General features: G+C 31.9%; 2 pseudogenes; both read right to left on the reverse strand.

Moving 5' to 3' along the window:
- Window positions 1-6,509: 6,509 nt before the first annotated feature.
- On the reverse strand, window positions 6,510-9,553 carry LOC114420660 (annotated as a pseudogene).
- Window positions 9,554-10,611: 1,058 nt separating this feature from the next.
- On the reverse strand, window positions 10,612-16,068 carry LOC114419513 (annotated as a pseudogene).
- Between the last annotated feature and the right edge of the window lie 9,742 nt (window positions 16,069-25,810).

Below are 25,810 nucleotides of genomic sequence, written 5' to 3' on the forward strand. Positions count from 1 at the left end.
AACTTTATAAATATGTGACTTTCTTTTGTATGAATATCTTGTTATTTCTTTAATTATGACTTACGTCTCTCTTTTTTTTTTTTTTTAAAAAAAAGCAAAGATTAATATACTTATAGAGTTTCTAAGATGTCTTCAATAATTTTGGAAATTTTGATACTATTAGTTTTTTACCAATTAAATTACATGTCATATTCTCATTAATTTTTTTTTGTTTTTTTTTAAATTAGTCCTTGATTATTATTTTTTGAAATTGAAACTTTCTTAAATAAGAAAATATGATTCAACATAACTTTAAAAGTTTAAATCCTAAAATCTTTTTAATTACTTTTAACATTTTTTTATAAAAAAATATCAATATTGTTTATGTGAAAATATCAATATTTAATGTTTTTTTTTTGTGATCCCATCAGCATTACTGCTCAATGAGTCTCTGTATTGTTGTTTATTCATTCTCTTTCTACACTATGTTAATTATAAAATGGTTTCAAAATCATTGTTACAATTTTTTTATACACTGTGAGAAACTAGAAAAACTGTGAATTTTGTCCTTTCCTTTAGTGAAATTAATGCATAGTCAATTATGTGTAAATTAATAAAAACATCATTAAGGTTAAAGAAAAGGATAAAGAAGAATACTCATATGAATATTCTGGTCTTATATTTTTTTAAAAAAAATTATAAAAAGTGTTGAAAGTAACTAAAAGGATTTTAGGATTCAGATATCTAAAGTTATCTTTAATCATATTATCTAATTTTAAAAAGTTACAATGTTAAAATTTTAAAAAATAATAATCAGGGATTAATTTGAAAAAAAAAACCCATAGAAAGATGACATATAAATTGATAGGTAAAAAATTAACAGTATCAAAATCCCTAAAATTATTGAAGCACCTTAGAAAGAATTTATCAACTGCATACCCTTTTTTTTTCAGCAAAACAAAATACTTTATAAGTATATGATGGACATAAGAAATACCGTATGGTACAAAAAAAAAAAAAAACTGGTAGATTTTGAACAACCTCCCTGTCTCCGCCAGCCTGTGGTGGTTAATTAGTTAGTATTTATGATATGAACCAGAAATATTTAATAACCATCAATAGCTCCAAGTAAACTACACACTCAACCAATCAAGAAAGCAAACTCCCCTTTTCTTATTTAAACCTGAGCTATAAAAAAAGAATTGGAAAAAATACGGGTATAAATACTGAGGCATTGGCATAACATACCAATCTAACTAAAAGTATGATACCACGACCTAGCTAGAGGCAACAATGCAGTGAACATACAAGTGTATGCATAGTTGTAGAATCATCAATAGAAGTGAACATATTCACTAACATGGGTGGCAAAGCATTTCTTCGAACCAAATTATCTTTCTTCGTAGGTTGGATAACTAATAGTTAAACTATTTTTTTCAATTAATATATATTAATTAAAAGGAGATTAGGAGTTATATTGTATTATAAACAAATGTAACAATAAAACAAACAATTTAACAAACATTTATTATAATAATAACATAGTATCCCTCAACAAAGATGGAAGGGATCTATTAAGTTCCAAGGAAAATAACTACAGCACACTAATTAAGAAACAACAAATGACAGATAGAGTATCCCTGGAGGAACAAACCCTAGTAGTAGCACACACATAATTTAGATTTATTCATCGTCCACCTCAGGATAAACACGCTTAATCTATCCTTACGTCCTTAATCGTAACAGGCTTGTTCCCATATATGGGAGCTAGTGTGACAGAAATACTATCATCGTCTTTTGTTATTCCCAAGTCTGAAAGAAGCTTTGGTGATGTTGTTGTGGTTGACATGCGGCGAGTGAGGCAAAGTCACAAAGCTTCCCTCAAACTCTGAATCTTGGGGTCCAATCTCATTGTCGCCTTGGTCGTTGATGAACACATCAAACCTCACACCATCAGTGCTATCATACTCAACATCTATCACTTACACCTCTTCTACGTCTTTTTCTTCTTCTTCATTCTCGTTCCTGGAGCGCGGCTTCGGCCTCTTCACGGTTGTAGGAAAAATTTAATGTATAAAAATTATTATTAATACTTAAGAAAATTGTTTAAAATAATAATAATAATAATAAATATTACTTTCAATTTATATGTTGTTTTGTGCTCGTTCACTTAAAATTCTTAATCATTAAGAAACAAATAACTTTAAAGAATAACTAAAAATATTATAAATAATCTTATTAAAATCTTAAAATATAAATAATATATGTATAAAGAAATTGCAAAAAAAAAAATTTGGTTAAAGGACCATGCCCCCTATGTCCCAATGAAGATCCGTCAATTGTTAGAAATTTTATAATTCCTAATTAATTAATATGGATTACATATTATATTATAACATTTATATTAGTTATTTACATTTAAATGGCTTCAATATAAAGTGATCTATTTAAGTGAGCCCATTAGACAGTCAATAGATAATTGATATGGGAATAGGTTTAAAACATAAGGCATGGTTATGGTCTTCAATACACCAAATCAATAAACAGTTTCTCCTCTCCCCATCTGAAGAGAAAACGAAGGTCTCAAAAAGAAGAAGGTGATTTGGTTGAAGAAGGTCATTAAACCAATTGTTCGTGACCACTATCAGATTCCGTTGCGTGTTAATCGAGCTCCATGAATCCAGGTATTCCTTAAAACCTCTTGATAATCTGACGTAATGTGTTATAATGCTCATTTGGTATTTTATAAGGTTTATTGAAAATTCACAATATCAATGACTACCAGAATTAAGAATTATTATTATCTGCCATCATGACTGTAATCTTTGCAGTCACCTCTATCGACGATAAATAATATTTATATTGGTATCCGATCAAAATATGTATTTTCTATCAAAATCAGAATGAATACTTGCATGTATGCAGATTCTTATCATCCCTACTCATGACATTTGTATTAGTAGGTATTTTAATTGTGAATGAGACGTGACGAATTTAAGTTATCTATCTCCACTTAAAGGTTCTAAAGTAATGTGAGTTTCCAAGGACTAAACAAGGGTCTGAATTGTCTCATTATTAGTTTTGGCACAATGTCATTTTTCTTGCCTAACACTACACATACGGGTTTGGCATGCTATTTAAATATTGATCTAGATTTGTGGGCTTTATTTCACGTTTTAATGGAGATCTAGATTTGAATTTTCAAACTCCAAAGAAAACTTAAGCTATTTGGTGAAGGCTTTTGGTTATGTACACATGTATCCATTTATATATATATATATATATATATATATATATATATATTGATGGAGGGGAGATCCAATTAAAAACGGTTAGTCAAATTTTTTACAAAATTAATTAATACTTGGTACTAAAAACATATGGTAACAAAAATAATCTAAAAAACTCAAGATACATGGAGAAATCATGGAATCTTTAAACACGAGATTCATTACTTAGAGATTGATTTAGACTAGATTTTTTTAGTTAAATTAGTTGCTACATCAATTAAGAGTAACGTCACAAAAACAGTCAACATAAAATTGGTCACTAGTCAATCATTATGAAAGTGGTTTTTAGTTTGGTCACTACCCATCAGTCACTAAATAACTTTTATAACATGGGTCATCAAATTAGTCTCTATAATTTGAGTAACTACATTAATTGTAATCAAACTAGTCATTTAATTGGTTTTTAAATCAGTGTCTAAATTGGAATCTACACTCAGCGACCAAAAATTCAGCTGCTTGCTAAAACTGGTATCTTATTTGGTCACTAACTGATTAACGACCAACTTTGTAAAATTAGAGACCAATATTCCGTCACTAAGAACCATTTTTCTTGAAGTAGGGAATATTGGAGATACTTCTGATTTCCATTGAGCAACATATTAACAATCAACACACATAATAATATAAAATTAGCATTTATTTTAATGATATTAAAATATTTTAATCAAACATTAGTGACAAAATTGTAATTTTCAAATAAATTACTTCAACTTTAGATAGTCATGGATGGAGTTGAACTTTAAAAATTATTAACTACGTATATATAATCTCATAAATGTCTAATAGAAAAATATGTATATACAGAACAAAAAAGAAACATATGTATATAAATAACACAAGTATTTATAAATAAAATAAAATGGGCATATGTAAGTACGTAACTAACTGTATTTATAATCAACTAACAACAAATATATAACTAACAGCAGAATAAATAATTGGTAAAAAAAGTTACTGTAGTGTAGTAGAGATTTATATGTGGAATAAATAAAAGAAGTGTTTTTTTTAGAATTAAATAAAGAAGTTAAAAACCAAGCATATAACTAAATAAAAACTAAATACAGTAATTCAAATAGTAAAAAATAAAATACAAACAGAATACAGAGTTTTTATACGGTTAGAGATATAATGGAATTAAAACAAGATAACTTATTGAAGATAAATAGTAACAAGAAGCAAAGAGGTGGTGATGGGTTAGTAATGATTAAAAGTTACGTAGGTACAGGGATTAGAATTGATTATTTTTTTTTGGATTAGAATTTATTTAACTTTTCGTTAAGAATTGAAGAGAAAAATAGTAACGTTTTTAAATTAATAGAATGACAATAATAATTAAGGGAAAAATAAAATAAACAATATGATGCTAGGAATACATTACTTAACACCCATGGTTATACTTTTATGTTGAGAGTTATGATAGATGTCTTCTCTCCTTACTCTGGAAAATCTGATTTTAGTAAAAGAAGAAGGAAAGAAGTTAGTTTTAGGTTCGTGAACCACTAGGTTTTGGTAGCCAGGGTACGAATTTATGATGAGTGGTGACTAACCTAATACCCTTCATGCAAAACATGGTTGTGACACCTTGCAAGCCTAGGGACGTGCTTAGGTTATCATTTGTCCTAGTTGAATTTTAATTGATCTTTGATTTAGTTCAGTTCAATTCCAACTAGTTTAATTATCTTAGCTTTAGTTAGTTTTTGTTGAGTTTAGTTTGTTTGGAAAAGAAAAAAAAAAACTGGTTTTTTACTAGATACATGTGCTAAAAATAAAAAAATAATTTAAAATTTCAATAAATATAGTTAGACACCCCAAATCCTATGCAACATCTAGTGAGAGAGAGAAAAGAGAGAAAAATATTGAGATAATATATGATATGATAAAAAGAAAAAGATAAAAAATAAAAAATAAAAAATATTGACAATGTGTTTAAAATAAAGGATATGCAAATATCATTGTTCAAAAAAAAAAATATTCAACATGTTCATAGTAAAAGGTAGGGTTCCTAGTACTTATTAAAAGAATGAGGACACAATAACCTCTTTTCTTCAATTTGGCTCAAGTATAATTTTGGACTCTCAAATTTAGATCAGTTTTGTTCTTGTCCTCCAAATTTAGATTTGTTCTTTTTCTTTCTCTTAGAATTAGAAGAATGCTAATATTAAACTCTTTCTTGGTTCTTAGGAATACTATTGATTCTAGTTTTAAATTTTCTAATTCAAAGTAACAAATTTTCCTCACTTATCAATCTCTAGCGATTGCGGCATTGTTTTATTGAGTTCTTGTCTCAATCCATTTTTATTTTACCTTCAAATTTTTCCTTAGAATTTTCTACTTTTTGGGATGTATGCTGAATTTTGATCCATAAAAAAGAATTTTTCATTGGTTATATATATAGAGAGAGAAAACTATTTTTGTGAGAATATGTGCATATATAAAAACACGAGAGCAACAAATTATAATCCTCGGATTAAATTTAATGGTCTAGATTAGAACCCAAATTAAAAAACGGCACGGCCCCATTCTCCTTTAAGTTTGCCTATTATCTCCTCCTTCCAGTTCACGTTCTCTTGCTTTCATTGTGTGTTAATGCTTAATATTGTGGCTTAGAGGGGATGCTCTCTTCCCTGCACTATGCGCCAATTCTTCTACCACAAAAGCGATTGCTGGAATCAAATTTTACACCCTTTCTCTACTCATCATGTCACACACCCTTTCTGTTCGTAACGTCGCACGCAAGAGAAGGGGAAAAGACACTTGAACCTAATTCCTATATTCTCTTTCTAACGTCGCACCATTCCTGTTTTCTTCGTCAATTGTTTTTCATCTCTCAAAGTGCGATCTTTTTTCTTTGCATATTAACGTGATGGATATTGCACCAATTTGACTCCAATAATCGATTTCAGAATTGGCGAGGGTAGGGGAGTGAGCGTCCTGTTTCACGAAAGATAGCATCCTATTTCAGCAGACAACGTTAACAAACTATATTGCTGGCAACATGAGAAACGAGGCACGTGCTTTTTTGTATTTGGATTAATCTTGACCATAAAATTTAATCTGAGGGTTATAATTTGATGTTCTCATATAAGCAACTTGCACTATATACATACATACATATATATATATATATATATTTCAAGTGGATATTTTAATTATTTACAAGAAATTCGTTATACACGAAACGGGAGAGAATAAAATTGAAAAAAATAAATATTATACATTGGATCAAACATTTGTTAAGCTCTATAACAACAACAAACGAAATATATTCAATAAAATTTTCTTTGCCAGTAAAAGTGCCATAATTAAGTCGTATATGACAGTGACATATTTCCACTCCTCCTTTTCAAACTCTATCTTTATGCCTTGAATTGTGATGGTGACATTCTCACATCGTGGTACCAACGTGACCAAAATACTATCATCATTTTCAGCATCCAAGTCTGTTACTCCTATTGTCAAGCTAGTTTTGATCTTCTTGTCCATGTTCATGTTCGAATGGGAATGACCCAAAGTAGCAAAGATTCCTGCAAACTCCGTCCTCTTTGGTCCAATCTCCTCCACATCTTCATCAGTAATATACACATCAAACTTCACATCAGTATCCCCATCAAACTCAATCCCATCAATCACCAACACTGCTTCCTCTTCCTCTTTCTCCCTCTTGCTCCTCAACTTCTTTGGCCTTTTAACAAGTAGGGTTACCTTTGAGTCCAACAAAGTGATAGGAAACTTGGCACTTGACTTAGGCTAAGCCGCCATTGCTGCACCAATCCCAGACTGTTGTACGAACGCCACCTTCTTAGCTTTTCTAGTTATTTTGGGTTTAGTCTTTTTCTTGAGCCATAGAATGTCAACATCTTGGTAGATGTACCGCATCTTTTTCGAGTCGAGGGAGTCTTTCACCTTCACCCGCACAAGGTTCTTGTTCTCATCGTAGAAGAAAAAGGTGGTTTCCAACCAATCGCGGTTTTTTATGTCCCTTCTTTTTCCACATGGTATTGTTTTCCATATGTTCCATATCCAATCCACATTGGCATGGTGAGAATAGAAAACAGGGTCTCTTCCAGCAGAATATAAAATCTCCCCATGTCCTCTTTGTTAGGTTGTTTTGGATCAATAGTGAAAGAAAAAGAGGGTTCAAAACACGCAAGCACAGCGACAGACTAAAAAAAATTATTTTACATTTAAATTATATATTGAAGTAGACCACATTTCTTTAATAATGTAAAGATTCTATGTGTATTTACATTAAGACATCAATTATTTGATGAATGAAACTTTAAATAGTAAAAAACATTTATACTGTTTAAAATTGGCTTAAACTTTATTAGTGTATTTTTGGTGCATTTTGCTTTCAGCTAAATGCTTTTATTTTCAAAAAAGAGAGATCAACAACTTTGGCCTTTTAACAAGTGTGGATACCTTTGAATTCAAAGTGAGAGGAAACTTGACGCTTGGCCTAGCTTCAGCGGCCTGTGCTGCACCAACACCAAAATGTTGTGCATGCCACCTTCTTAGCTTTTCTAGATTTTTTGGGTTTTGGCTTTTTGTTGAGCCATGGAATGTCAACATCCTGGTAAACGTACCCTAGTTTTTTGGTGTCGAGGCTATCTTTTATCGTCACACGCACACGGTTCTTGTTCTCATCGTAGAAGTAAAACGCGGTTTCTAACCAATCAGGGTCAGTGAATCCCTTCTTTTCCCACCTTTGATTGTTTTCGAAATGTTCAACATCCTATCCACATTGGCATGGTGAGAATAGAAAATGGGGTCTCTTCCAGCAGAATAGAATCTTCCCATGTCCTCACCGTTAGGTTGATTTCTATCGCCAGTCCAAATGTGCACAGGAGTGTGAGGAACACTCTCTACAGAACCAGCACTATTATTAGGCTCCTCTCCAGGATGGAAAGGTTTTCCGAGGAAGACTGATGGGGTTTACCCAAAAGAAACAACACTCTTATACACTACACAGAGGTTGTTTTCTACACTTGCACTGCCGTCATTGTTTTTGCTATAGTTTAGGTCTACGAGAGTAGGGGGTTGGTGGATTTTATCCCTGAAACAGTCATAAAGAGGGGATTTTTCATTTGTGTAAATGGGAGGGATTACCATGCCACATCAGGGTTGTTCCAGTTCCAAAACCTAAGAGCAAAGGTTGGGTCATCGATCAATTTCCCCAAGATTTTCTCATAGAAATAAAGGTACCAACGGTGGAAAGGGAAGAATAGCCACGAGTTGTGGACTTTGAAGTCGAGCTTAGGGAACTCAACTTGTTTATAGCCACCATCACAGTATGCACAATGGATGTTTGCTTGTTGTATGAAACTTCGAGGATCATCAGGTGGAAGGGCTTTCATGCGCGTAAGGGCTTTCTCATACTTCTCTAGATAGTCTTTGTTGAAGAATTGAGCAGCTGATCTAACCCTAACGGGTGTTCCTGGAGGAAGGAACCTGAATTCTACAGGCTTGGAAGAAGGTTATGGTGGGCAACAATTGAGTTGTTTCTCAATCCCCCTGGTACATCATCGATTTCAACACAATTTTCTAGTTTGGGTGGTTGAAATGGAGCAGCGATGGCTAAAGGGTTGTTGATGTTGTTGCTAAGAGTAGAAGCATCGTAAATGCCTCCGCCAAGGAGAACATGCCTCCTATGTTTTCCTAGAATATTGTTGTGTGATGATGGTTTTCTTTTTCTGGGTACTGTTTTGTTTAATGTTGCATGACACTTTGGAAATTACGAGATGATCATTGAGGTTTTTTGGTTTGCTACGTTTGGTGGGTTTGCATGGTATTTGGAAGGTGGAAGATGAGGAATAAAAGGGAATGGGAAGGGGTGGAGGATATAGAGAGGGAATAGAAGCCATGATATTATTCGTTTGTTATTCGATCTTCTTTTGGCTCATAATGATGATATCTACCATCTTGCCCTTTTATAGTAATGATCTTCCTTTGGCTTATGATTAAAATTGATCAAGTAATGATCCTTATTAGTGTGTATACAGTATTTAATTTGCACTGGCTCATTGTTCCTTTTTAAGTTATTTTTTCTGATTGAGTGGTAATCCCTAAGCAGATTTTTCACATATGGATCAATTTGATCCGTATGAAATACAGATGAAATTAATCTGTAAGTATGAAATTCATTTGTATAAAACATACGGATCAAGTTGATCTGTATGATTTATATAGATGAAGTTTATCCGTATAAAATATACGGATCAATTTCATCTGTATGGTTTATACGAATGAAGTTTATTCGTATAAAACATACGGATGAACTTCATCTGTTTAAACCATACGAATGAAGTTCATCTTTATTAATTTTTTGGTTTTTTTTTTTAATTTCTTAAAGTTTTATTTTTTAAATTATTAATATGTTAAATTACTCATTTGTGTATTAAATTTTTTTTACTATTACAAAATTTAATATATATTAAATTTTGTAATAGTAAATATTTTTTATTTATAAAAAAATATACGGATTAAATAATTTGTATGATTTATATCAAAATTAATTGTCATAAAATTTATTATTTAAATTTATATGCACATTAAATATATATTAAAAATTTTAGTGTTATATATAACAATATTATTTATTTTATAATGTAATTAGTTCATTAGTTCAATTGGTTAAAGTATTGTGTTAATAACTTGAAAGTCACAAGTTTTATTCTTATTTTGATCATTAATTTTAAATTAATTCATCACAAATATTTTTCAAAAAATGGAATTAAATAAGTAACCACTTTAATATCCTGTATAAAAATATAATAAAAAAAGTAGCCACTTAATAGAAGGGACGTGAAACATCCTAACCTTCTCAATCTCAATTTCTCTCTGCCCTTCCAAAACCTCTTACCTCTTCATTAAAAAATTTCATCCTGAAATACTAGTGCTTCTTTTTAATTAAGAATTAGGCATATACAAAGTAATTCCTTTTCTTAAACAATTTGTCAGATGATTTAATTTGTATTTATGCAGTTTTATGATAACCTTATCATCTTATTAATTTCTTTTATAGTATGAAGTATGATTCTATGAACTTTTGTTTAGATAGTGTTATATATATATATATATATATATATATATATATATATATATATATATATATATATATATATATATATATATATATATATATCTCAAGTGGGCATTTTGGTTATTTATATGAAATTTGTTGGACAGTAAAAAAAAAATATAAGAAATTCGTTATACACGTTACGAGAAAAAAATGAAAAAAATAAATATTCTACTTTCGATCAAACCATTTGTTAATTACTATGCCAACAACAAACGAAACATACAATAAAAATTTTCTTTGGCAATAAAACAACAAATATTACTTTTGCCATTGAGTAATGGAAACGTGATTTATTTATTTTTCTCTTAAATTGCTAAACATGGTGATATGAATTTAAACTCATTTGCATGTTGGAAACACCTAGCCAAGCATGCAATAATTAAGTAGTAATTTGCCAGTGACATATTTTCACTCCTCCTTCTCAAACTCTATCTTGATGCTCTGAATTGTGATGGTTACATTCTCAGATCGTGGTACCAATGTCACCAAAATACTATCATCATTTTCGGCATCCAAGTCCTCTAACAAATCCGTTATTCCCAATGTCAAACTAGTTTTGATCTTCTTGTCCATGTTCATGTTTGAATGGGAATGACCCAGAGTCGCAAAGCTTCCAGCAAACTCCGTGTTCTCTGGTCCAATCTCCTTGACATCTTCATCAGTAATATATACATCAAACTTGACATCATTATCCCCATCAAACTCGATCCCATCAATCACCAACACTTCTTCCTGTTCCTCCCTGTCCTTCTTGCTCCTCAACTGCTTTGGCCTTTTAACAAGTAGAGTTACCTTTGAGTCCAATAAAGTGAGAGGAAACTTGGAACTTGGGCCAGTCTCAGCAGCCATTGCTTCACGAATGCCGCCAAACTGTTGTGTGAACGCCACTTGCTTAGCTTTTCTAGTTCTTTTGGGTTTAGTCCTTTTCTGGAGCCATGGAATGTCAACATCTTGGTAAACATACCCCATCTTTTTCAAGTCAAGGGAATCTTTCACTTTCACACTCACAAGGTTCTTGTTCTCATCGTAGAAGAAAAAGGTGGTTTCCAACCAATCACGGTTTTTGAAATCCCTTCTTTTTCTAGTTGGTATTTTTTTTCCATATGTTCCACATCCTATCGACGTTGGCATGGTGAGAATAGAAAATGGGGTCTCTTGCAGCAGAATAGAATCTCCCCATGTCCTCTTTGTTAGGCTGTCTTGGATCACCGGTCCAACGGTGGAGAGCAGTATGAGGACCAAGCTCTACAGTCCCTCCACCGAGTTCAGGCTGCTTTCCAGCAAAGAAAGTTTTTCCATGGAAGAGCGATGCGCGTTTCGCACCAAAGACAATGTTAGGTACAGGAAGGGGAAGATTCGTGAGAGAGAAGATGATGGTTGCCTTGATTCGAGGTCAAGGTTCCTCCTGAAGGAACTAGCTTTTATTGAAAGGATATATTTGCCTTACTCGTACCACTTTCAGGCTTTTATACATGCTACAATGGTTACAACGAACATCTAACGGCCCTAACTACCAAGCTGGAGTAGTTACAACTAACTAACAGAAAGCTAGCGTATACATGCAAGGGTTTCTATACGTAACTTTCTAAGTATCGGGGTCTCGTGGTAGCTTTTCGTGGTCGTGCTTCGTTGCTACTGGTATCATTGTTGTTAACGTTCCTAACAATATCCTCCCCTGGGAAAGTCACCTTGTCCTCAAGGTGATGGGAGTCGTGGATATCAGCCCAATCTTCCCACGTTGACTCTTCTGGTGCCATCCCTTTCCATTGTACCAGTACAAGCTTCCTGGGTGGTTGACTTGAAGTGTCCATGCGCGAATCCAGAACAGCTAAGGGTTCTAAGATAGGATTATTGTGAGTTGCAGCTGGAGGAAGTGGGGTTGCTTGTAAGTCGTGTGGGCCATGGTGAGACCGGAGCAATGAACAGTGGAAGACAGGATGGATTTGACATCCTTCAGGTAATTGTAGACGATATGCAACGTTGCCGACACGTTCTAGCACTCGAAAAGGTCCAAAGTATCGTTTAGCAAGCTTGTTGGAGGTCTGAGTTCGTAGTGAACATTGCCGATAAGGTCGAAGCTTCACATATACCAGCTGATCGACCTCGTATTGAGCCTCGCAACGCGATCTATCGGCGTAGTGCTTCATGGTGTCTTGTGCCTTGAGTAACTTGCGTCTGAGGGTGGCGTAGATTTCTTCCCTCGTGGTGAGCATGGCATCAACTGCTTCGTTGTGGGAAGAACCTCGAAGGTAGTTGTGAATCGAAGGAGGAGGTTTTCCATAGACTACCTCATAAGGGGTAAGCCCAGTGCCCGAGTGTTGCGAGGTATTATACGACCATTCCATCAAGGGTAAGAACTGGTACCAAGCTGTGGGTTGTTGATGAACAAAGGCGCGTAGATATGTTTCGAGTGTGCAGTTTAGGACCTCTGTCTGACCATCCGTTTGTGGATGGTAGGCAGTACTCATTCGAAGAGTGGTGCCACTCATTCTGAACAATTCTCTCCAAAATGAGCTGAGGAAGACTAGATCTCGGTCTGAGATGATACTTCGAGGAAAGCCATGCAGGGTAGGGCGTCGTAACTGCATTGAGAGCTCGGTAGTCAACACACATGCGCCACGATCCATCTTTCTTCTTCACCAGTAATACCGGAGAGGAAAAGGGGCTTTGACTTGGCCGTATGAGGCCGAAATTCAACAATTCCGATACTTGCTTCTCGATTTCCGTCTTCTGAAAGTTTGGATACCTGTAGGGCCTGACATTCACGGGGTTGGTCACAGGGAGGAGGTTGATATGGTGGTCGTGGTGTCTAGGGGGAGGTAATTCTGAAGGGGTGTGAAAGATGGAGTGGTAGCGGAGTAGAAGCTTGTTAATGGCAGGTATGGGATGTGGGGGGTCTGTGGTTGATTCGAGTTGGTTCACAGGTAAGAGTGAAATGTGGAATAAGCCAGAAGTGGAGTTGGTGGAGATCATTTGTCTAACCTGGGTAGCAGATGCTGGAGAGTTATCGACATAAACATCGGCATGAAGGTTGACTGGTTGATCTTTGTAGACGAACTGCATGGTAAATGATGAATAGTCATTGGTTATGGGCCCTAAGGTACAAAGCCATTCCACTTCGAGCACAATATCCGCCCCACTCAATGGCAGCACCCGTAACGTGACCGTAAAGGTATGCCCCTGCATGAGAACTTGTGTATCGGAGCACAGCTGGTGGCATTGTAACACGGAACCATTGCCCACCATAACTCTGAGGGTTGTTGTCTCCTTCACAGGTAAGCTCAGGAATTTTGCAACACGAGGTTGAACGAAATTGTAAGTGCTTCCGCTGTCGACCAATATGGTGACGCGAGCACTGTTGATAAACCCATATAAGCGAAAAGTGTCAGAGGCAAGGACACCAGCCAATGCATGAAGGCTAATATGGGGGTGGGGTGCGTTCGGGTCAAGAACTGGGTTGGTTTCGTCCGGGGTGGGGTTAGGTTCAGTTGCTGGGAAGTGTGGGTAGTCTGTTGAGGGAGGTTCAGATGTGGCGGGTTCATCAAGGTCCGCGATGAGGAGCAAGACTCGACCCTTGCATCTATGTGATGAACTCCACTTTTCATCACAATTGTAACATAGACCCATTTCTCTTCTAAATGTCATTTCTTCCTGGATTCTTTTGATAAATGGGGCCTTGGGTCGTGGTGCGAGATGGGTGGGTGTGTGAGGTACAGGTGGGTTTGGTGGCGGAGAAGGCCCAAACGAGGCCCTGGAAGTGTGCTTCTTTCGATCCAATAGCTTGTCTTCCTGCAGACGAGCGAGGGTTGTAGCTTGTGGTAATGAAATAGGCTAGAAGGCCTGCACTTCACGGCGGATTTTCGGGTTGAGACCGGAGATGAAACAGCTAAGCAAGACGGAGGGGGAGAGACCTGTGATACGGTTGGCGAGTCTCTCAAACTCGATGAGGTAGTCTGTCAAAGACCCGCGTTGAACAAGCTTGAACAAGGTTCCTCGTGGATCATCGTAGAACGAAGGTGCAAACCTTGCTTCGATTGCTTGGAGAAGGGCTGGCCAAGACGTAATGAAACCATTCCTGAACATCCATTGAAACCAGCTGAGAACCGGTCTGTCGAGATAAAAGGAGGCCACCATGATTCGATCTTCCTCCGGGGTTCCCTGGTAGTCGAAGAATTGTGATACTTTGAAGATCCATCCTAGAGGATTGTGGCCGTCAAAGCGGGGCACGTCAAGCTTGACGGGTGGCCGTGGATGTGGAGAAGGTTGGGAAGGTGCTGGTGAGGCAGAGGTGAGGTGTGAGAGACGCTCGCACCATGCTTCTAACTTATTGGCCAAGTCGGAGTGTCTCTCGGAGAGGGCTGCTATGGCTTCTTCAAGGCGGTCTGTGGTTGTGCGACGAGTGCCGTGCTCCGCCATAGTAGCAGGTCAGACCAGTGTTAGGTACGGGAAGGGGAAGATTCGTGAGAGAGAAGATGATGGTTGCCTTGATTCGATGTCAAGGTTCCTCCTGAAGGAACTAGCTTTTATTGAAAGGATATATCTGCCTTACTCGTATCACTTTCAGGCTTTTATACATGCTACAATGGCTACAACGAACATCTAACGGCCCTAACTACCAAGTTGGAGTAGTTACAACTAACTAACAGAAAGCTAACGTATACATGCAAGGGTTTCTATACGTAACTTTCTAAGTATCAGGGTCTCATGGTAGCTCTTTGTGGTCGTGCTTCGTTGCTACCGGTATCATTGTTGTTAACGTTCCTAACAGACAACACTCGTATACATTACACCAAGGTTTTGTTCTACACTTGGTTCCTTGCCACTGCCATAGTTTAGGTCTACGAGAGTATCAACTGTGATGTCTGGATTCCTGCGAGGGTCATAAAGAGGGGAGTCTTCATCTCTGTAAATGGGAGGGATTACCATGCCGCCATCAGGGTTGTCCCAGTTCCAATATGGAAGAGCGAAGGTTGGATCATCAATCAAGCTCCCGAAGATTCTCTCATAGAAATAGAGGTACCAACGGTGGAAAGGGAAGAACAGCCAAGAAAAGTGAACTTTGAAGTCTAGCTCAGTTGGGAACCCTAATTGTTTATAGCCACCATCACAGTAAGCACAATGGATATCAGCTTGTTGCTTGAACTTCGAGGATCATCAGATGGAAGCTCTCTCATGCGCTTAAGGGCTAACTTATACTTTTCTAGGTACTCATCAGTGACGAATTGAGCAGGTGGTCTAACCCTAAGGGGTGTTCCTTTAGGCAACTTGAAATCTATTGAAGGGGAAGAAGATCTTGGTGGGCAACAATAGACTTGTGCCTCGATGACCCCTTTAGGTGGTACATCATCAGTTATACAACAATGTTCTAGGTCAGGTTGGAGAATAGGAGCTGCAGCCATGGCTAAAGGGTTGGTGTTGCTAAGAGCAGATGCACCGTAAAGGCCCTCAATGCCAAGGAGAACATCCCTTCTATATTTTCCTAGAATGTTGTATGATGGTCTTTCTTCTTTTGGGTTTGGTGTTGGGGTGTTTTGGTTACTGTTGCATGTCACTTTGGAAAAGTGGTGGCGTTTTGGTTTGCTACGTTTGGTGGGTTTGCATGGTATTTGGGAAGTTAGGAAGGTGGAAGATGAAGAACAAATGGAAATGGGAAGAGGTGCAGAGAAATTGGAGAGGGAGAAAGAGGATAGACAGGATATAGAAGCCATGATCGATCTTCTATTGGCTCATAATGATCGATCTACAATCTTTGCCCTTTTATAGTGAAGTTATATGAAGACTGTCCTTTATAAATAAATAATGACATTAACATTCGGCAAATTGGGATTGAAAAATTTCTTTAAAATTTAATTTAGATTCTTTTTCAAAAAATATGAAAATGTCCTTGATTGATTCACCAAAATTGTGGCTGAAGAAAATGTCGTGGGTCTGAAGATAATGTGGTAAATATAATGGAACACTGATTATTTCATTTGATCCCTACTACGTACGAACCAATTAATTTCATGCAAATCTTTTCAATAATCTTCTAAAGAATTATGGTGCTTTAAATGGCAACAATGTGTCGTTTACTTTTAGGGTGACTTTAATACATAAAATTATAAAGTAAAACAAATTGGTATGAATTTCATCATTTTATTCTTTTTAATTTTTATTGTTTCACTCCTATAATAATACCGAACACAGAGAATAAATTAGTGATACAAACTCATACCTTGACTTAGAAACTAGGGTTACGAATTTCATAAAAGTTTATAATATTTCTTTTGTAAAAATATTATATAACTTTTTTCTTGTCCCCACTAAATAAGCTTTTGGGAGTTTGTCCCCATTAATGTTATATATTGCACCTTTGCTAACTACTATGGATTTTACATGTCTCCCCTTTTTTCCTGCGAGCTAGGCTATATATTGAGCAATGATGTATTGTTAAAACAAATGTCTAGTCTGATCCTCAAAGCCTGAAGCGACTTCCAATATATATGCATGGATCTTGTTGCTGCAATTTGGATTCAAATGTTTTTGCGTTAGGTCTTAACCAAGTTATTTGTTAGATCTCAATCAAGAGAAGGTAGCTATTTTGAAGGTTTAGATCTTCTACAGTTATATTTTTATTGTACAAGATTTTTTTAATAGACAAATAAAATATATATTATATAAATAGAAGAATTCTGGCAGGATCATGAATAATTCCCCCACGACCCCACTAGACCCTTAATTAACGGCATTGGGAAAGATTTTAGTCATAGAAATTATTTAATTTAATTTATTTTATAAAACAAATGTTTTAAATATAAAGTTTAATGATATTAATTTTATACTGTTATTTAATTATAAATCCACATTTTTTTAAGTTTATGTTTAAAATCATGAATAAATGAGATAAATTTAATTTATTCTTGGATGTTAAATTTTAATGAAGAGAATTCATTATTCGTATTTCACTCCCTACTTTGGAAATGAGTGATGATGGAAGAGAACAGGTGGGTTGGAGATATTGTTTCTTGGTTTTGCGTGTAACATGTTCCCACTTCTCTCCTCTGGCCTTACTTCTGATCAATGCTGTGCTTTGTTACAGGTTACACGATTATATATAGATGTAAGACCTTTTTTTTTTGTTACAAGAGTGAATAAAGACAGAAAGGACAAAGGATAGAAACTAAAAGCAAAAGCAGCAAGTCTCCGCGAGGGAAGCAAGTTCCCATCTCATCCTCCCTGATCGAGTCATTAGGTAACTCAACGGATTGATGAAACATTGATGATAAGTCTTATCAAATAAAAATTATTTTTAGATATTCTATTATATGAAAAACTTATATGATAATTATTTTGGTTAAATAATAATTATTTTTAAACATTTCATTATTCACATAAAAAATTACATTATTTATAATCGTCACATATTTATTATTATAAGTATATAATTATTCTATCAAATTGTGTCTTTCTTTGGATTGAACACAATTCACATAAATAATTTCATGCAATATTCATGTAAATTAAATCAAATTAACTTAGAGATTATTTTTTCTTCAATCAATTTGATCCAAAAATACAAAATAATTTAATATAATAAATAGGAAGTCTTAAAATTACACAATTTTCACATATAATTTAATTATATAAAAATATATATAACAGAACATGCAAGTATATATAACAAAACTTAGCACAACATTAATTCCTAGAAAAATTAATTTATAATTATTACTATCAACGCAATGATCCAATATTGACAATAATGGTCAAATAATAGTGTTTCTTTGGACCAACTATTATTCACACGTAAACATCTTATAATTGTCACACATTTATCATCTAGGTATAAAATATTATTTGGTCAAATTGCATCTTCCTTTGGGCCGAACACAATTCGCATAAATAATGTTATACAAAAATCTATCTAATTTTAATCAAATCAATTTTCACAATAGAGATTACTTTAAAAATATATCGTGTCAATCAATTTAATTAAAAAAATCAGTAGATATGCAAATAAATGGAAAAGGATGTGTTAATGCTAAATTAACTCCAATCATGTAGCAAAAAAATATAAAACATTAATTACGGTAAGTAAATATCATATTCTTAAACTATATTTAATGTTATCATTGATTTATACTTAAAATATCCCAAGTAAATATTGCATTTTTTATTTTTTTTGCTGAGAGCATCCTTAGTTTTCTTTTTTTTATTATGAGAGGTCAAACTTAAATGAACACTTTTAGATATGTCTCACTACAACTTATCTTCCTCTTGCACACACTGAGATATAAGCTCATTAATGAAAGTGAGATTACACACAATGAGATATAAGTTCATTAATGGACTCATTAGACATTTTGTACTCTCTTATATAACTTTCCCTCTTCTTTACAAAAATAATAATAAATAAATAACACAAAAATTGCATACGCAAAAAAAACTTCTTTATATATCATGAACAATAAGACTTATTTATTGTGCGTTAACCTAATAGGGTTCTCATTTTCCTATAATGGATCAACACTTACATATGTTCATTTAAATTCATATCATCTTATTTATTTAGTTAGACTCACTTGATTTGATCACATGAAATAAAATTCACTAATCACAAATAACTAATATAATTATCTTATTAACCTATATTAATTATTGAAATAAAAAATTCCAATAAGAGAAACGTGGGAAAAAGAAAGGGAGTAACTTGTATTTTTCAAATTAAAACAAATTAAAGTAAAATTGAAATTATTTAACAACCCTTCAATTTATGCTTATGTAAAATAAAAAATGAACATTTTTTTAGTGCAAGTGAAAAGATGTTAAAGTGTTAATATACACCTTCTAATTTTCTATTTTTTAGTGGGTGTATATTAATTAGCATTCCCCAAAAATAAATACCTTATATACTCACTTAAAACTCAATATAAATAAAAAAGTTAATAAATTGGAAATATTTATTTTATACTAATAAATTTAATATTTATCTTACAATAAACTTACAATATAAATTAAAGAAATATCATTTTAAAATAAAAAATATTTTTCTCCAAGTTTTACAAGTTACAAACAATATTTCATCTCTACTAAAAACAACAATAATTCATACGAACTGCATGTTACTATATTGCAAGTGCAACTGAGAGAAAAACTAAAGAATATATGACAGCAAAAGTTTCAATTTGAACGGAAGAGATTTTTGTGAGATTCACGTAATATTTTTTTTTTCTTTTCTCTTTTCACTCCCTTTCCTCCAAAGAGTAGAAACCGACGTTTTCCCCTCAACTCTCAAGTACAGGAACAGATTTTATCAAATTTTGAACTAAGTATTTATAATTTAACATTTTTAATTCAACTTTTAAGAATTTAAAATGTTGTAACTATAAATCCTTAAAAAACATATAAAGTTATTGCACCTTTGTTACTAACTAAGTACTATGGAATTCACTATTTTCACTCTTTAGTTTGGAAGAGACAGGTGATGGGGAGAGAACACGTGGGTGTGTTTCATGCTTTTGCTTATAGCTACTGGTCAATGCTTTTGTTTCAGGTTACAGCATTATCAATTGATGTTAGTCTAAACCCACCGGCCTGTTTCTTACAGCAGAGGGAGATAATGGAGTAGATAAAAATAATGAAATTGTCTGTTACAGCAGATTCATTACAGAAATAAATTTAAAATTATTGGGCTTGTTTCTATTGCTTACTCTCGACTGAAGTAAAAGAACACACACACACATATATATATATATATATATATATATATATATATATATATATATATATATATATATATATATATATATATATATAAATTTAATTAATTTCACTTTTACTTAATGACATTATTTTTAAAATATTTTTTTATTTAATTATAATTTTATTTTATTCATGATATTAAATTTGAATAAATGATATTTTTGACATTATTATTATTAAATGATTTTAATTAACCTTTTTAATTAGTATAAAAATATTTAATTTTACTTATATATGATTATAAAGGAATTATTATATTTTTATTTATTTTTATTCATCTTTCTCTCTCTATTTATTTTTTCTTTATTTTACTTCAATCAAACATTTATTTCTCATTTATTTGTATTTTTTATTTTTTTTATTTTTATCTATTCTATTTCTCTCTTCTCTACCAAACATAACAACAAAGCTACAATTTTCATATTTATTTAAATAATACAATTTTCATAGTTAAATGATATATATTTCAGAATAAATATTTTTAAGAATATGAATTTTGTGAAAAAGAAGACAAAAATGAAAGAAAATAAAATTTACTCAGCCAACAATCTTTAAAAATATGTGTTAGTTTTAAATATTTAATTATATTTTTAAAAAATATAAAAGCTGTAAAAAAATATTCAAAACACCATAATTGAAAACTTGATAACATTATAAAAATTTATAGGTCAATTTAATTATAAAAAAAATATTTGATAAAGGGAATGTGTCCTGATTAAATGTGAGAGACTAAGAATAAGTGGATATTTTGATTTTAGAAGTTTTCCAATATCTTCCATTTCAAAAACAAAAAAAAAAAGTTTCCAATATCTTCATTCTCATGAAAATGTTAATACGCTTTTTATTGAGATATAGCTATGGGTATTTTTTTTATTCAAAGTAATTTTATTTGAGTAAAGTAAAATTATTATAAGATAAGTTTTATTCCTTCTAAATTTAAATATAAGTATAAAAAAAAGGTCCAACTTTGAAAGACTAAAATATGAGTAAATTTTAACTATTTCAATCCTATTTAAGGTTACTAGTCCAAAAGTACCTTTAAGTTTAAATTTCAGCATAATCTTCAATAAATACGATTAATTAGAGTAGATTTAGAAATGTAGTTTTTCTGTAAAATTAAAAAAATTAAATAAACATAATTAATTTCTTAATCAATGTGAAGTCATGTATTTTTTTTCTTATATTTGACTTCAAACTTCTTTATCAGAGTAAAATTTATCTTTCAAATATTAATATTTAACATAGTTGAAATTAAGACTCAAATTCAAAACTATCAATTAAATTAAAAGGATTTAATATGTCGTTAGTCAAAATGATAATGAATTTAAATTCTTAGTCTAACATAAAGTTCAGGATCATCAATCATTAAATACTTTCTAATAATAATAAAGTAAAAAATAAAAAATTAAGAGAATCTTGTACCCAAGAGCAGATGATCAACGATTAACTTTTGGGGCACTTCCTATTCTTTTTTTCATATATATATAAAAGTAATTATTTTTATTTAGAGGTTTAATTGTGTAAATAATGTCAAAGGTTGTTATAATGTACTTTTAATGTTGTAATCACTTTTTTGTTCACCATAATATTGGTGTCAAGTATTGATAGCTTAAATTACTTGTATAAACCAATGTTGGTTTTTAAAGGTTGTCATTGTCAACACAACATTTTTCTTCTTCTATTTTCTAACTATTTGAAAGGAAATTATTTTTCAGCATTGTTGGTTATTATTGTTGTAAAAGATAATTTAGTGAATAGCATAATCTTTATAATTTATTAAGCAATACATTTTTTGAACATAATATGATTTTAATTTTATAAAAATATATGCTTACCAGATATATCAATTTTTATTATAAATTCATTAGGATTCATGGTGGCGCGTGAAGTTAGTGATTAATTGTTATTTATAATTTTGGGTCTTTAAAAAAATATTTAATTTATCTTCTTTGTAAATATATTCTTTATTTTATATGTTTAGATTATTTTAAAAATATGTAATTATAAATACATAGTATAAATTTTGATGTTAATTAATATATTTATTAAATGAATTTTAATTTTCATATTTATGCCTCAGTTGTTAAATTCTGGGTCCACCCTGCTTGTACCAATTGATACACATTCAATGATAACATTTTTACGTACGCTTTAACAATCAGTAATTCTTTATTAAACAAAAAAAAATCATTGATTATCCCAAAAGAAAAAAAAAATCCGTATGTTGAAAGATTAATGAATATCTGTTTACAGAAGTTTTTAACAATATCTTCATTTTCTTGAAGACGGCAGTATGCTTTAATAATTAGTGATTAATACATTTACATATTATTCTTACTTGAAATATAAATACAACAATTGTGAGTCCCGGAATGCAATTCACATAAACTTATTATTATAAAAAAAATATAACAATTTTTCCATTTTTCAAATCAAATAGAAGACGTGGTTAAATATTAATTAGAAATTTTATAATTAAATGGAATATGTAGTTAAATATTAACCATTAATTACTAGATCACTCCTTTCATAAAAGAAAGTGAGTTGATAGCATAAATGGGAGAATAAAGTCATGAAGCTTTAGATGGAACATATTTGTTACTCAATTTGTGTCTTTTCTTTTAACAAAATTCTTATTGAATATTTTTAAGTTTATATTTTTATTTAGTAAATATGTGTTTATTCTAAAAATAAAGATGAATTGAGAGTAAAACATAGAATTTTGATGAATGAAATGATTAAAAAATTGAGACAGTGGTCACTTATTGAAAATATAATTATTAAAAATTTAAATTGATTAAGTGCTATATATAAATTAGTCTTGAATAAAATTATAATTCTCCATGTAAATGAGTTGAACAAAATTATAATCTCTATAAATATATTTTAATGTCAAACTTACCAAAATTTAAACTAAACGTTAAATAAATTTAAATTTTAAACTTAAATTAATTTATTTAATTAAAAAATAAGTTTAACTAAAAATTTAATAAATTAAATACAAAAAGTACACAAATACCTTAATATCAACTCAATCATAATAATTACAAGTATACTTTTTTTATTCCTACAGGCTACATGTATAGCAACATATCTAAATGCACAAAAAATAATACGTGGCCCCATTGGTAGTTACTCACATTTTTCACATTTACAAGTGTGGTGGAATCAGTATCAATGGTCGCCTCTGATTTTTGTTACCTAATTTAGCAGTACCATATCTAAATGCACAAAAAATAATATGTGGCCCCATTGGTAGTTACTCACATTTTTCACATTTACAAGTATACCTTTTTTATTCCTACAGGCTACATGTATAGCAACATATCTAAATGCACAAAAAATAATATGTGGCCCCATTGATAGTTACTCACATTTTTCACATTTACAAGTGTGGTGGAATCAGTATCAATGATCGCCTCTAATTTGGATTTTTGTTACCTAATTTAGCAGTACCATATCTAAATGCACAACAAATAATATGTGGCCCCATTGGTAGTTACTCACATTTTTCACATTTACAAGTATACTTTTTTTATTCCTACAGGCTACATGTATAGCAACATATCTAAATGCACAAAAAAATAATATGTGGCCCCATTGGTAGTTACTCACATTTTTCACATTTACAAGTGTGGTGGAATCAGTATCAATGGTCGCCTCTGATTTGGATTTTTGTTACCTAATTTAGCAGTACCATATCTAAATGCACAAAAAATAATATGTGGCCCCATTGGTAGTTACTCACATTTTTCACATTTACAAGTATACTTTTTTTATTCCTACAGGCTACATGTATAGCAACATATCTAAATACACAAAAAATAATATGTGGCCCCATTGGTAGTTACTCACATTTTTCACATTTACAAGTGTGGTGGAATCAGTATCAATGGTCGCCTCTGATTTGGATTTTTGTTACCTAATTTAGCAGTACCATATAATTTCGCGAGCAAAAGTAAATTTTGATGTACAAATCAATAAAGGAAAGTTGCAAGTGTGATCCAATAATTATCAATATTGTCCACGTCGAAAGTGTTATCCAATACATATCAATAATGGCAACTTTAATTTAAAGTTGTGATCCGATAAATATAGTCCTGTATTTGTATGTGTTTTTTTATCAACAAAAATTAATTTATTAGTTTATTAGAAATATCAGGGAAAGAAATTCGAAGAAATAACTTCTTTTTTCCCTCTTCTTCCTTTATCATAAGTTCACTTTTCAGTCACTAGTTCAATCTTACATCTCTCCCTAAACTTCATGAAATATGGTAACAGATGTTGTAGTTTTTTTTATCCGTACGAAGATACTTAATTTCAACAAAGACCAGTGTGGTAATAATAAAGTTAATTGGCAAGAAATTTCATTCATGATAGATTAGAGGTGGGGGACAGTGAGTACAATTAGATGGTCTCGTAAGTGAAGCTTAATTAATTGAAGAGAGCCTTAATTTATGTTCCCAAAAGGAAGAAGAGTTCAAATGATAATAGAAGTTGTTTAATGTCCTCCATCTGTATCCTCAATCAGGTATATAGATGGAAACATCATTAATCTTTACTCTTACCCTACTAGCAAATACATGGATATTTGCTTATGCTTTGCCTAGAAGTCTAGCTAGTCATACAATTTTAAGAACCAAACCAAACTGAATATGGTGTGTTGAATATTATTATATATGCTGAACCAAAGAAACCCTCAACCACCTGAAGACACTATTCCAAATTAAACATGAAATGAAAAATAAATAAATATCCAGGAATAGATGAGAAAATGTGTGCCTTGGCAGTGCACTAGTGAATTAGCATAACTTGAGTTGTCATTTTTTGAGATTTTTTAAGGTATACTTTGATTTTTTATGATTATTTTAAGTATAAAAGTTTGCAGGTTATGAATTCTTTATATTTTTTTTAATATAAGGCAGGTAATGTACATCAATAATAACTTATTGGATCAACCTCTATTTACCTGATAACATTAATTTGGAGTGTCTAATTATATTTATCAAAAATCTATACCCTTTTCTTTTTTTTTCAGCAAAACAAAATACTTTATAAATATATGATGGGCATAAGAAATACCGTACAGTAACCTGTGATGGTTAATTAGTTAATATTTATGATATGAACCAGAAATATTTAATAACCATCAATACCTCCCAGTAAACTACACACCCACAACCAATCAAGAAAGCAAACTCCCCTTTTCTTATTTAAACCTGAGCTATAAAAAAATGAATTGGAAAAAATACGGGTATAAATATTGAGGCATTGGCATAACATACCAATCTAACTAAAAGTATGATACCACGACCTAGCCAGAGGCAAAACTGCAGTGAACATACAAGTGTATGTATAGTTGTAGAATCATCAAGAGAAGTGAACATATTCACTAACATGGGTGGCAAAGCATTTCTTCGAACCAAATTATCTTTCGTTGGTTAACTAATAGTTAAACTATTCTTTTCAATTAATATATATTAATTAAAAGGAGATTAGGGGTTATATTGCATTATAAACAAATGTAACAATAAAACAAACAATTTAACAAACATTTATTATAACAATAACATAGTATCCCTCAAAGATGAAAGGGATCTATTAAGTTCCAAGGCAAATAACTACACCTACAGCACACTAATTTTTATATTATTATGTGTGACTATTGTTAATATGTTGCTCAACGGAAATCAGAAGTATCTCCAATATTCCACAC

The sequence above is a fragment of the Glycine soja genome, chromosome 7, assembly GCF_004193775.1.
Source record: "Glycine soja cultivar W05 chromosome 7, ASM419377v2, whole genome shotgun sequence".
In the NCBI taxonomy this organism is placed as follows: domain Eukaryota; kingdom Viridiplantae; phylum Streptophyta; class Magnoliopsida; order Fabales; family Fabaceae; genus Glycine; species Glycine soja.